The sequence below is a fragment of the Epargyreus clarus genome, unplaced genomic scaffold (assembly GCF_041222505.1).
Source record: "Epargyreus clarus isolate Ecla_fem2 unplaced genomic scaffold, WU_Ecla_fem_2.2 ptg000009l, whole genome shotgun sequence".
NCBI lineage: Eukaryota > Metazoa > Arthropoda > Insecta > Lepidoptera > Hesperiidae > Epargyreus > Epargyreus clarus.
This window is the reverse complement of record NW_027332217.1, coordinates 6,353,220-6,365,510: the sequence shown is the minus strand read 5'-3', so window position 1 is coordinate 6,365,510 and position 12,291 is coordinate 6,353,220. Positions and strand designations below refer to the sequence as shown.

General features: G+C 34.5%; 1 long non-coding RNA gene across 1 annotated transcript; it reads right to left on the bottom strand.

Annotated features, from left to right (window-relative positions):
• Window positions 1–540: 540 nt before the first annotated feature.
• Window positions 541–1,561, bottom strand: LOC140744849 (uncharacterized). Its single transcript, XR_012102593.1, has 2 exons — window positions 1,341–1,561; window positions 541–1,162 (listed from the first exon to the last, which is right to left on the bottom strand). It is a non-coding gene; the product is annotated as an uncharacterized LOC140744849 (long non-coding RNA).
• Window positions 1,562–12,291: the final 10,730 nt, after the last annotated feature.

Here is a 12,291-nt window from a genome sequence, read left to right as displayed (position 1 = left end):
ACGGAACGTTACGCCAAAACAGGCGGTCAAGTGTCATTTCGTAGCGTGACGTCAAAACATTGAAAATATAGAAATAAACTTCGACGCTATATATACTTCAGGGGAAATCTTGGAAATTATTTAACTTTTATTAGTACAATTGCAAGAATGTCAAATTACAAGGCGTGTGCAGTGACGATGTGTTCAAGTACGATCGCTAAATATCCTAACAAATTTGCTTATACAAGTTCCTAAACCCAAATCTCATAAACGTTAAAGAACTTGCAGATTCTTATATGTTTAAATCCTCTGTTTGCAAGCAATGACATTTTATACTATCTATGTAAGAGAAGTATTATTGAAAAAAAGGAATAAATTTAGTAACTCTCGAGTGATTCGTCAATTCCAAATCATTGGAACGGGATGTAATCAAAACAAAACAGCAAGTGGAAGTATTCATATATTTAATATATTATATAGATGTCTATGATAAGAATAGAATTATAAGACGTCTATGAGAATTCTATTTTAAGGGCCCATTCTGTAATTAATAGGACACAATTAAAATATTTCATGACTGTGTTATTATTGATGGTGCATGTGCACTGATTAAGTTACATGACTGTATAATTAAAAATACATGATTTGCTAATATTAGTATTTTATTAACCGATTTCTTTGTTTATTTGGTTTATATGGTTCTATTAGTGAGTACACACAGTAGAACTTTTGTATATATTTATCATATGTTACAGTTACAATAATTACTACAGATCACCTAAGCTAAATTTTTGTGCTGCTTGCGTGTCTGCTTTTCTTCATTACTAAAATTATTCTCCGTAACAAATGGATATATATTTTTATCACTGTCATTTTCAGAATAAAATTGCAATGCAATAATAGGAACTGTATGGTCACTTTTCTTCCTTCATCTTGTTGGGTAGGTTACGCAAGTAAAGAAGTACTATTTCCCGTGTACTTTACTTTATGTATTTCAGACTGGTGCCCACTTTCGAAACTTTTGGCTCCTCACTTCTTCTAGGCAGGACAGTCATCACATTTTCATTTTCATTGATGTACCTTGTGTTCAGGACAACTTTTACTTTTCATGAAACACAAACTTGCCTTCCTCTTAAACTGCACATACTCTATAACGTCGTCACTATACGATTGTCGGGAAGATCTGTAAATATAAATATAACCAATTAATAACCTTAAAACAGTTCACATAAGAATATAAGTATATTTAAAAAAATCTTAATAATCACTTGAAGACAACCTTTCTTCTGTCTGAAGTCAGTTAAGAAATGTTTTAATTGTCAGATATGATTAAATGTAAATATAAAGAATGTTTTACTTACGTTGTTTATTTGATATTTCCATAGGTTATCTCACGGAAGTTTTTGTATCCATTTTGATTTATTGCACTGCATATATGGAGATTCTTTAAGCAGGTTCACGCTATCAGCTTTAATATAGTATGGCTTCATTTCGATTCACAACATAAATTCAACCAACTCTAACAGCAAACGATTTAATTATTATTTGTCTTGTTTGGTTTCGATGTAATGACGTCACATGACATTTGAGGCTGCACTGTCGCCGTTTTGGGATTTAAAATCCACAGATAAGAAATCGAAAATTTCTTTTTTAAAATTAAAATACTTAGAATGTATTAAAAAATAAACGAAATACTGCATAATTTATATAAGCTATCATATCCAACATATTTCATATTTTATTGTTATAACTGTCAAGTACCCAATTGCTGTCAGTGTAGACTAAGCCTCTCGTTAGTATTGGTTCAAAATACAGCAATAACAAAAGATGTAAAAATGAATTCTGTTAGAGATTCTGTTCGGTTTCACTCTTATTTTATGCCCTATGTAATCTTAAGGTGAAATTTCCAATCAAATAGGTTTGATATTTTCGCAGAATTGTTTACCAGAACAACTACATCTATACGCTTATATTTGATGTACAAATAATTATCTGATACATCTAATTGATGTATCAGATAATTATGTAGAATATATGATTATGTAGAATTATGTAGAATAAAATGAAACACGAGTTAAGTTTAGGTTTACAAATTAAATATTAAGTAGCATGTTCCACAAGAATTAAAGCTAAAATATTTTGATCTCAAATGAAATTAGGAGTTCTAGCAAAACTTGGTTCTCGGATTTGGAACTGGAGTGTAACAGTTCCAATCTAGCGAGGTCTGAATTTGGATCTTAAATACCAAATGAGCATTGAATCATACTTGTTCCGTTAAAGCACATCTCTAGGGATTTTCGATTAAAACTTGGGACATAAGTAGATACATGTATCTTAATAGCGTGGGCTCTAAGTTTTCTGATATTTGTAACAAGTGTAACCTACTTGTTGTGTTTTGCGTTACTAAAAAGTGTTTTTTTTTTAAATATAAATTAGCAAATGAGCATGTATTCCAGCAGATGGTAAGTGGCTACTGCCGTCTATGGACATCTGTAATCAGCCCAGATAAGTTTGTTTCCGAGGTCGACCACACATGCGCCGCTACCCCTGAGGACTAAGCTGGAATGCCTCAAAAAAGTATGTCCTTACTCTGCCGTATCTACGCTAAACAGTGCTGTTATTAGGCAGTAATAGGTATGGCGGTGGTGCCATTGGAATCAAAACATTAAGAGTTCTACCACCTTCAAAGAAATGCTATTGTGAATATTATATTTCCCCAGGTAGACGGATTTTAGTGAAGGGGCTAAAGTTGTATAGGTTTACAGTTTTCCAGGAATTATGCAATGAATATACCTTCCGTTAAATCCCATGGATGGATCCAATGAAAATCGAATCATACATATACAGCTGCATCAGTTCAGCTGCTAACAGACATAGTAGACTAGAAGAATGCGAAAATAATTTCTTCTTAGACTCCACCATCGCGTATTAGATAACGGTAAAAGCTGTTTGAATCTACCTGAAAACGGGTGCCACAGTCAGACTAACATTCCCGCTTCTAAGATTCTAGTTGTCTGTGTTGCGGTCGTCAGCTGTCACATTCCTTTCCTAGTAGCTAGTCGTATAGCTTACTACATTCTACGTTTTGGCTGAACTGTGGTCGCCAACTGGTTCAAGAGATTTACTTAGCTTTGGAAAGTAAAATAGCAACTATTCTACCAGTCGTCTTCTCCTTCTATTATAAATAGTGCGATGGCTTTTATGGATTTTACCTGGGTACGGAGGGTAATGTTTTTAGGCGTAGACATCAATTCTGGGCCTTAATTAAATTAATTTAATTTATTAATTAATTTAAATTAATTTAATATATTAATTGATTTAAATTAATTTAATTAATTAATTAATTTAAATTAATTTATTTTATTAATTTATTTATTTAAACTAATTTAATTAATTAATTAATTTAAATTAATTTAATTTCTTAATTAATTTTATAATTAACCGTACTCGCTCCACACCTATTTCCACCTAATAACAGCAGTGTTAAGCGCTGCGTTCAGGTTTAAAGGGTAAGGTAAGGGAAAGACACTTTTCCGATGCATTCCTGCTTAGTCCTCAGGTAGGAATACCTAATCCTATCTCGGGTTGATTACAAATATCCATGAGTGGCAGTAGCTACTTACTATCAGTTGGATGATATTCTCGTCTGCTACTGCTATATTTAAAAAAACTTTAAAAAAAACCTCCGTCAATCGTCCTTCTGTCTCGTAGATCGGAGGTAGCCGCAGGGCTATGCGGGCGATTGTTTATGGTACAATATAATAAAATCATTTGGTACAATTGTTATTATTCAGGTAACAAGTTTACAAGCTGTACAAACCTAAAGATGAACAACGGCATTAATATTCAAGTTGATGAACAACTTACTCGTTACTTAGCATAATTTAGCTAAAGGTGATTAAAATTCAAGATGCGCACCCTGTCATCTTGTTCAGCATCTTTTATAGCATTATCATAAAGCTATCGTAGAAGTGTTATTAAGGGTACCCAAAGTTCTTCAATTTATATTGTAAACAATCGTATAGTTTCACTACAATCTTAAAACCTAATCCACACTTTATCCACCTTACCCCCCCTGAGATAAATGTAGTCAGTACTCCTCTCTAAGTGCTCTTATACACGAGCGGCAAATCGCCTACGGTAGAGACAACTACACCGATCGGCGGCAGCCGTTGACGTGTCGGCAGCAGCCTTCGACGCGTCGACGGCAGCCGTAGATACTCGTATGTCAACACAGAAGCTCTGCGGCAGCCACTCTTTGTACAGGGGCCAGTTCAAACTATTTTATAGTTTATATAGTTTTTATATAGTTTCAAACTATTTTAGTAGTAGTGAAGGTCTCATGACAGTTGACTGCATATGAAACAATGGAGTACCTACTTAATTGTTTGTATAGAAGTATTCTGCTAAACATCAAATTCTACCTATGTTTTGTTAAAAAATATAAATAATTTACTAACCAATGGCGTTTTTTTCATCTATGGATTTATTCTTGACATCACTTACAACTTCTTCACATACAGCCGCCCATGCTCTGTTTTTAACCGACTTCGAAAAAGGAGGAGGTTACTCAATTCGACCGTATATATATTTTTTTTATTGTGTTGTTACTGTACTCTTGTAGTTAATAATTCCAAATACAAGCATGTTTCTTTACTGCTACAATTAGCATTTCAACATCAATATTGTCTCCAGTGACATGGCTCATTTTATAAAATCGCAACGCGTACGCACTCCTGAACTATTTGCTGGCAACTGACGAAATGGTGGACGAGGTGCCGTTACCAACACAAACAACTGCAAGCGTCAACATAGGTCGACGTCTGCCGCTGATGCATTGACAGCTACCGTCGAAAACTATCGACGGCTACAGTTACCTCTGCCGTTGGCGATTTGCCGCTCGTGTATAAGAGGTCTAAGTCTTCTAATTTCCCGTGAAACTACCGTCAAAAGTGATTCAGCCATTTTCAACCATTAACCAGGAAAAGACCATTCCGACTGTACTTTCATAGGTAGCAATGATGTAGTCTGTGGTCTGATTGAAAAGTGGTGTCACTGTCAGAGACTCCAGAATTACTGAACCACATTTGTGAGTTTTTACCGTAACTACTTCCTATACTTCAAAAATTTAATAATATACGGAATAACTTGTTAAATTTATTTTTCACATAAACATCACGTATTTCACATCAATTCCCCTCATTTTAATCATTTACTCTATTAAATAACTAGAAACATGATTATTCCAATAAACAAAAACAAAACTATATGCATGAAAAAGCACAAAATAGGGTTGTATTTAGAGAACTAATTCATGGAAAGCAACCGATAATATAATTATTTATCTATTTGCGTTCAAAATTTGTTTGACCCGGTCGACCGAACTAATATTTTCCCAACGACCCTCACTAAACGAACCATAATTTCATAGCTCTTTCATAAATCATTATACTTCGGTGATCCATTAGCAAGGTCCATAATCCTTTTCCCGTGTAGTTATAGAAATAAAATAGAATAGACAACTATAATATTTGAATTGTATATGAATTAAAAAAATTCAAAGTCATGATCTGCATATACGGAAATCTTGTTTACACGTATTCCCCACAACGATTCCCAATATTTCCTACATCATACATGGCGACGATGAAATACCTCAACAGAACATAATATTATGCTTATAGCTTTGACAAAATGATGTATAAACGTAAATTGCAGCGCAAGCTCAAAGTCACTCGCGAGCTCCGTAAAGAGCTATGCTCGCTATACTCCGCGTAGTTTAATCCGAAATTATGAAATGCATATGAAATATTACGAGCTAAAGTGTTATAGATTTCGAAATTCGCAAACTGAAATGGCTATTTGAAAGTTACAACGTTTGGAAGACGGTCCTAAGTTTCTCGAATACTATCTAAACATAATCCAAAAAAGACGCATTGGTATTCCAAATGAATGAATACTTAATACATACATACTTATTTACTTATTGCTTACCACATACTTCGGGAACAAACCGATTGATTAGCGATTTTAAGATTTGATGATTAATAAAATGAAATACTCGTATGTCTACATTACGTACGAAATGTGTACGTGAATTTGGTTGCGCAATCTAAAACCTTCACCAAGCATTTCTAGTGGTCTATTCCACTTTGATCACTTGAGTGATCATTTTCTACTCACTAATGACAGGAAAATGATCACCCAGGTGACCAAAGTGGAATAGACATTTCTAGTGCGTATCCATTCTTTAACCAGTGATGGTTATCAAAATACATATAGCGAGCCATCCTCTGGCGGTGCTCGAACCGGATTAATTATAGAATGTCCTAACGTTGTTTGCACAGGATATGTGATGTCCATTGAAACTAATTTAGGGTTGGCCTATAATTAAGAGTCTACCTTTGAGATTTGATTACGGGTATCTTTGATATTGGTTTAAAGTGGCAAATGTAAGAAATAGTATTCAAATATTGAACTTAAAAATATTATTATTTATATAAATGTATGCCATATCATGTTGATATATAAATTAACATGACTTTCTCAGGTTTAGGCTAAAAAATATATAAAATACAAATTACCAAAAAAATTCAAAGGAAGAAAGAACCAACTCGAGAATATACTCGTATCTGATCACATCTTGTTTTGTTTGGTAGCTAATAACGTACGTGTTGTCAACAAAAAGAACTGATTTTTTCTATAATAATAAAGATCGTATTTCAACCATTAGCCGACAACTAGAATACAATAAGCTACCATTTATACTTATCAGCAGTTTTGCCGCGACAATTATTATAAAAGCGCTTTTTGTGTTGTGAGTTATATTAAAAGTACGGATCACTCGCTAATTTTAATTCAAAAATGTAACGTCTAAATATGAAAGCATAAGTAGGCACCAAACAACGAGAATATATCAAACCTCAACAATAACTGTAGAAATATCATTTTTTATTATGCGAAAATTGAGGACGTCATGAAAATCAACGTGGTCGTCGTATCGTTTTTCAGTTCCTTTGAGATTCGTTTCCGGTTGTTTTATTATGACACCTCTCACCGTTCTACACTTCCTCCTTTAAGAGGCTTACAGTTTTCGTACGACGTAGAAAAACAGATTGTCCAATACAGCATAAAATTCCAACATAATAGTATAAGACTTATAACTTAAAAAGTACATATAATAATTATGGTGAAGAATGGATTTGTCAATAACGCTGACCACTCAGTGGCTTCTATTGATTGCGGTAATTAGGTAGGTTACCATCTTTTTGCTAAAACTATTGAGCAGTTGCTTATTCTATTATCATTCGGTCGTCCAATTTGTTTGGTTTTACTGAAAGGTCAATTGAAGCTAATAGTACCATTTGTGGTTCGGCTCCGGCGGCACCACCGCCACACCTATTTCTACCTCATAATAGGTATCATGTTCTGGTTTGAAGGGTGTGTTTAGGCGTTGCAGCTTAGTCCTCAGGGTTAGCGGCGCATCTCGACGACGACGAGCGTGGACGACCTCGGGTAGGAATGTCGATTCCTATCTGGGGTTGATTACAGATGTCCATGGACGACAGTAGCACTTACCATCAGGTGGACTGCATACTCATCTACTATTCCTACATTATAAAAAAAAACTCCTGACAGTCGATTGTCTACACGCCTGTACAGATGCATAAGCAGTTGAACAGTAAACTTTTGACAACCGCGTAAACCACTCAATACCTAAAGCTACCAAATACTGAAGCAAGAGAATCCAATACGCGGTCAGCCTTACGGTGAAGAGTTGATGATGTGGAAATGAAATCGGCTGTTCAAAGTTCAGTTTAGATAACTTTAAGGAACGAGCCAATATTCTGCTCAAAAGCGCTTTCGGTGCTTTGCGGTGCAACAAGTTTCGCGTCTAATTGGCCCGACTTTAACGAACCTTCAAAAGTAAACGAACTTAGTGAACTAAAGACCCTCATTGTCTCCATTTTTGCGTTTTTCAAATGTGTCTCTTTTAATTAACTAATGTAGCAAGCGGGCAAATAGTTTTACTCGGGCTATGTGGTCATTAAATCTCATCTAATTAATCTTAAATCACAATTCTTCTTCGGAGAAACTTATTTTTTTAATTCTGGTAAAAATAAATGATTGTCCAGTTTCGCAATTTGTTTGAGCGCAATATATTGACTAAATAACTGTGTCTGAAATCATACGCTTTTGAAAATAGTTCGTTACATTTTTTAAATCATGTTAATTCACGATTTCGTTATGATCAACATTATGGCTCTAATTTGACACCTGAGGGCTATATGAATAAATTTTCGACAGTCTGATATTGATATCAAGTTGATAATAAATATAAGTATGCGCCATAGGGTGTGTATTCGTAGGCTTTATTGTACCTTGACCATATTACCAGTACCCTTATGAGTACCCTTATTAGTATGAGTTTTTACGTTTTGTCTAAATTACTTTTTTTGTTTTTGTTTACGTATTTCTAATCAGTTCTGATATAATCCGCAAGGGGCACTGATTGGAAATGTATGGGCAAATACGTAAACAAATAGCAAAACAGTCATTTTTGTAAAAACGTAAAAACTCATACTAAGGGTACAGTTACGGCTATTATAAATTACAGTGTGTATCATTGATTGTCTCTAAAACAAAATAGGACTGTTTCAAACTTTACTCGTCGTTAGGAAAACGTTAAGCTGAAGCAAGTTTATAAAAGTTTTAATGTGTAAATGAACGTTCAACTACTTCGTAAAGCGACGTTAGGCAAATTGCAGCGCAGTTGAACTAAGTCACTTTGTCCGACCCTTAATAAAACACTCGTTAAACCTATTAAGAACGTTTTAGTATTCTTCCAATTTATATAAATAATTAATGATACTAATTCAAGATAATGACCAGTAAAGAGATATTTTCATTTAACTTTTAACAAGTAATTATTTTAAGTAAAATTTGATGACTCTTAATTCATGTGACTAAAAGCTCGGAGAGAATATTTCGAAGATCTTTTTCTATGCTTAGATTCTTGATTTAAATTTATTACATAATATTTTCAATTGTTGACTTAAGAGAGTGTTCTAATGCACTCTAAAGAGCTTTCTATTTTATAAAATCCAGTTTATTTCAAATTCAGTTCAACGCTATAAGAACTGCTCGTAGAAAGACATTTTCCGCTATTTGCTAATCGTGCGTATAAACATACTTATAAGGTCAGAAGTAGTGTAAATAATTTGGTAAACGCACACTGGCACATATATATAATATTCTATTTACTTATATAGATACAGTAAAAGAAAAAATCGCTTATTGACATTTGATGTTGTCTGGTAGACTGATATATAGCTTGGTTTGAACCCAAGGCCTGTATTAAGCTAAGGTCGACATGCCCAAGCCCTTATACACATAACAAAGTTTACTCCTCAAATATAGCTTATTAAAGTATCGATGTCTTGGGATCGATCACCCCATTTAGGGTCGGATTGTCGGGACGAATGAGTAAATGGGTAAATACGTTCTACAGTAATATTAAAAGCCACTGAGATATTAACATGACTATAATGCACACGTCAGAAAAAATGCAAATAGAACCTTCAAACGATAAACTATAGAAAAACATAAATCAAAGAACAAAACCCAGCATTAAAATGATAATTATTTTTTATGTAAAGTAGTATTTTGTTGTATCACATAAGATTATTAATGAGTTTTGAAGAAGGATGGAACTAGGGTTGTTGCGAATATCAGCATCAGCATCAGCATCCGCTGATTATCAGCTTTCTTTTAAATATCAGCATCAGCATCCGCATCCGCAACAAAACATGCTGATATTTAATGCTGATATTGAAATTGTAACGTGTTCGTTGAAGGCGGGACCGAGCTTAAATCACGTGGAGTTTTAGCCAATCACAGAAGTTTATAAACACAAGTTGTCATCAAACAATCATTCGATTGTATTGACAACGTAATTTGGTCAGACATCAATAACTTTCGATCATAGTTCAATCAATCAATAACAGAATTATGTATTCAATTCATAATGCCACATCCAGTGAAAAGTGCAATATGACCAAATATTTCGTTATTGAACAAAGATACGACACAGTGTAGTTTTTGTAAAAAAAATAACAAATAAATGCCGACTTCTGTGTCACTGCAGAGTGGAGGGTAGCTGAAGTGGATGTTGGTTTGGTACATGGTTCTGAAGTCGGTGCTAAATATATTTCGTTGGATAACGGCGTAAACAGCGTGTTCAATATGAGCGCCGGCTTCGGAGATATGTGCTGAGCCAAAATTTGTTTCACTTGATTTTTGCTTTGTAGTGACATGGAAGTCGATTGTATTTTTTAATTAATTTTTTTGTTCACCTTTTTAGTGATGACATACTAAAAATCTTACAAATGCACTAGTCGCCCTTACGATTTTTGAAAGTTCCCCTCGATTTCTCTGGTCTGCCATCATCAGACCCTTATTTTCTTATAATGGAACTATTTTTTTTTATAATATAGGAGTAGCAGACGAGCATGCAGTCCACCTGACGGTAAGTGGCTACTGCCGCCCATGGACATCTGTAATCAACCCCAGATAGGATTAGATATACCTACCTGAGGTCGGCCACAGATGCGCTGCTACCCCTGAGGACTAAGCTGGAATGCCTCGGAAAAGTATGTCTCCCTTACCACACCCTTCAAAACGGAACACAGCAGCGCTTAACACTGATGTTATTAAGCAGAAATAGGTGTGGCGGTGGTGCCGCCGGAGTCGAACCACAAGGGGTTCTACCACATTTAACCTTTAATGGAACTACTTTGGAAATGTCTTTTTTTCCAACAAAATAAAAATCATCCAGTTCGGTTCATAAACGACGAAGTTATCCGAACAAACATAAAAAAGACATATATACGGTAGAATTTAGAAACCGCCTCATTTTGTGAAGTTGGTTAAAAAAGACTATCTCGTAAGGGACGTACAAATACCTCAGTATAAAATATATTTATATTTAGTATTTTTAAATATCAGCATCAGCATCAGCATCAGCTGATATTAATCTGAAAAAATCAGCATCAGCATGAGCATCCGTTGATCTAGTAAAAACCTGCATCAGCAACAACCCTGGATGGAACAATCGAATTATGAAATATATTCTAAATAGCTTTTGTTTGTTTTATTAGTGAAGTGATTTTTTGCTAGACGAATGAATGGTTTGAAACGGTCCGCCTAGATCCAAATTAACAAAGAGATTTAGTTTCAAGGAAAAGAAATTCGTTGCTTTAAAAAGAAAAGCACCGAACAACTGGAGTCAGCGGGGTGGAAAAATTAAGTATAATTACTATGACGTGCCTTTCGGGTAGTTACCTATTCTCTCGGTAATACCCTTTGTAAGTTTATTTGTTTTACGTTTAGTTCTTTTTTCGACAAATAAGTTTATATTAGATTAAAGTGTTTTGTTGTTTTTCTTTAAGACATAAGTTAGCTGGCTTATCTCAGTTTGAGGCTAAGTATTTGTATGTTTCCAAATAGATATTGTAACATTTTTTTATATTATTCTATTTTTTTAATTGGGAGATTATTCTTAAGCATCCAAATCTCAATTATCTCCAAGGTACTGATTATGACTAACTTGAATGGTGAAGGAGTCATTGTGAAGAACTTGTAGAAGAATTCTTATTTCTTCATATTTTTTCAAAGCGAGACCCGCGTTGCATTACAACTGATTGATAATAATAAACAACCATTACTCTAGGAATTCTAAGAAAAGAACAATCAAACTACTATTATGATAGTAAAAAAACTAGATACCACTTGAAGGAGAATAAATTCCTGTTAGCAACGAAGCATTTACCTTTGCATTCACTCAGACTGTAGTTTTGCTTCAGTTATTTTATTCAGCTGAAGACGGCCGGGGAAGTTCATTTTTGCAATTTTAAGTGTTTGTAGTAGTAGTTTAAATTACTGATCATTATTTGGTATCAGCACTCGTAATAGCATTTCCTCTAACATCTCGATCTGATAGCAAAAGACCAGAAGACTAAAGGATTAAATGCAGCAAATCGTTATCTTTCTAAGAAATTATCCATACCAACGTCCGGTCAAGGTAAAAAATACATTTTTTACACTCACAACCCCACACTAGGGTAACCTGTGACATGGGTACTATGGGGACACACAAAGACAGAAACACAAACACCCAGAGCTATATTAATTCGTCATTTAGAGAGATATCTAAATTTAGATATCTCTGGTCAAGGATTTTAAGCCGGAACCCTCTGCGTGCCAGAGCGGTATGGTGACCGTTCTGCTACGTGGGTAGACACTATAGACAGT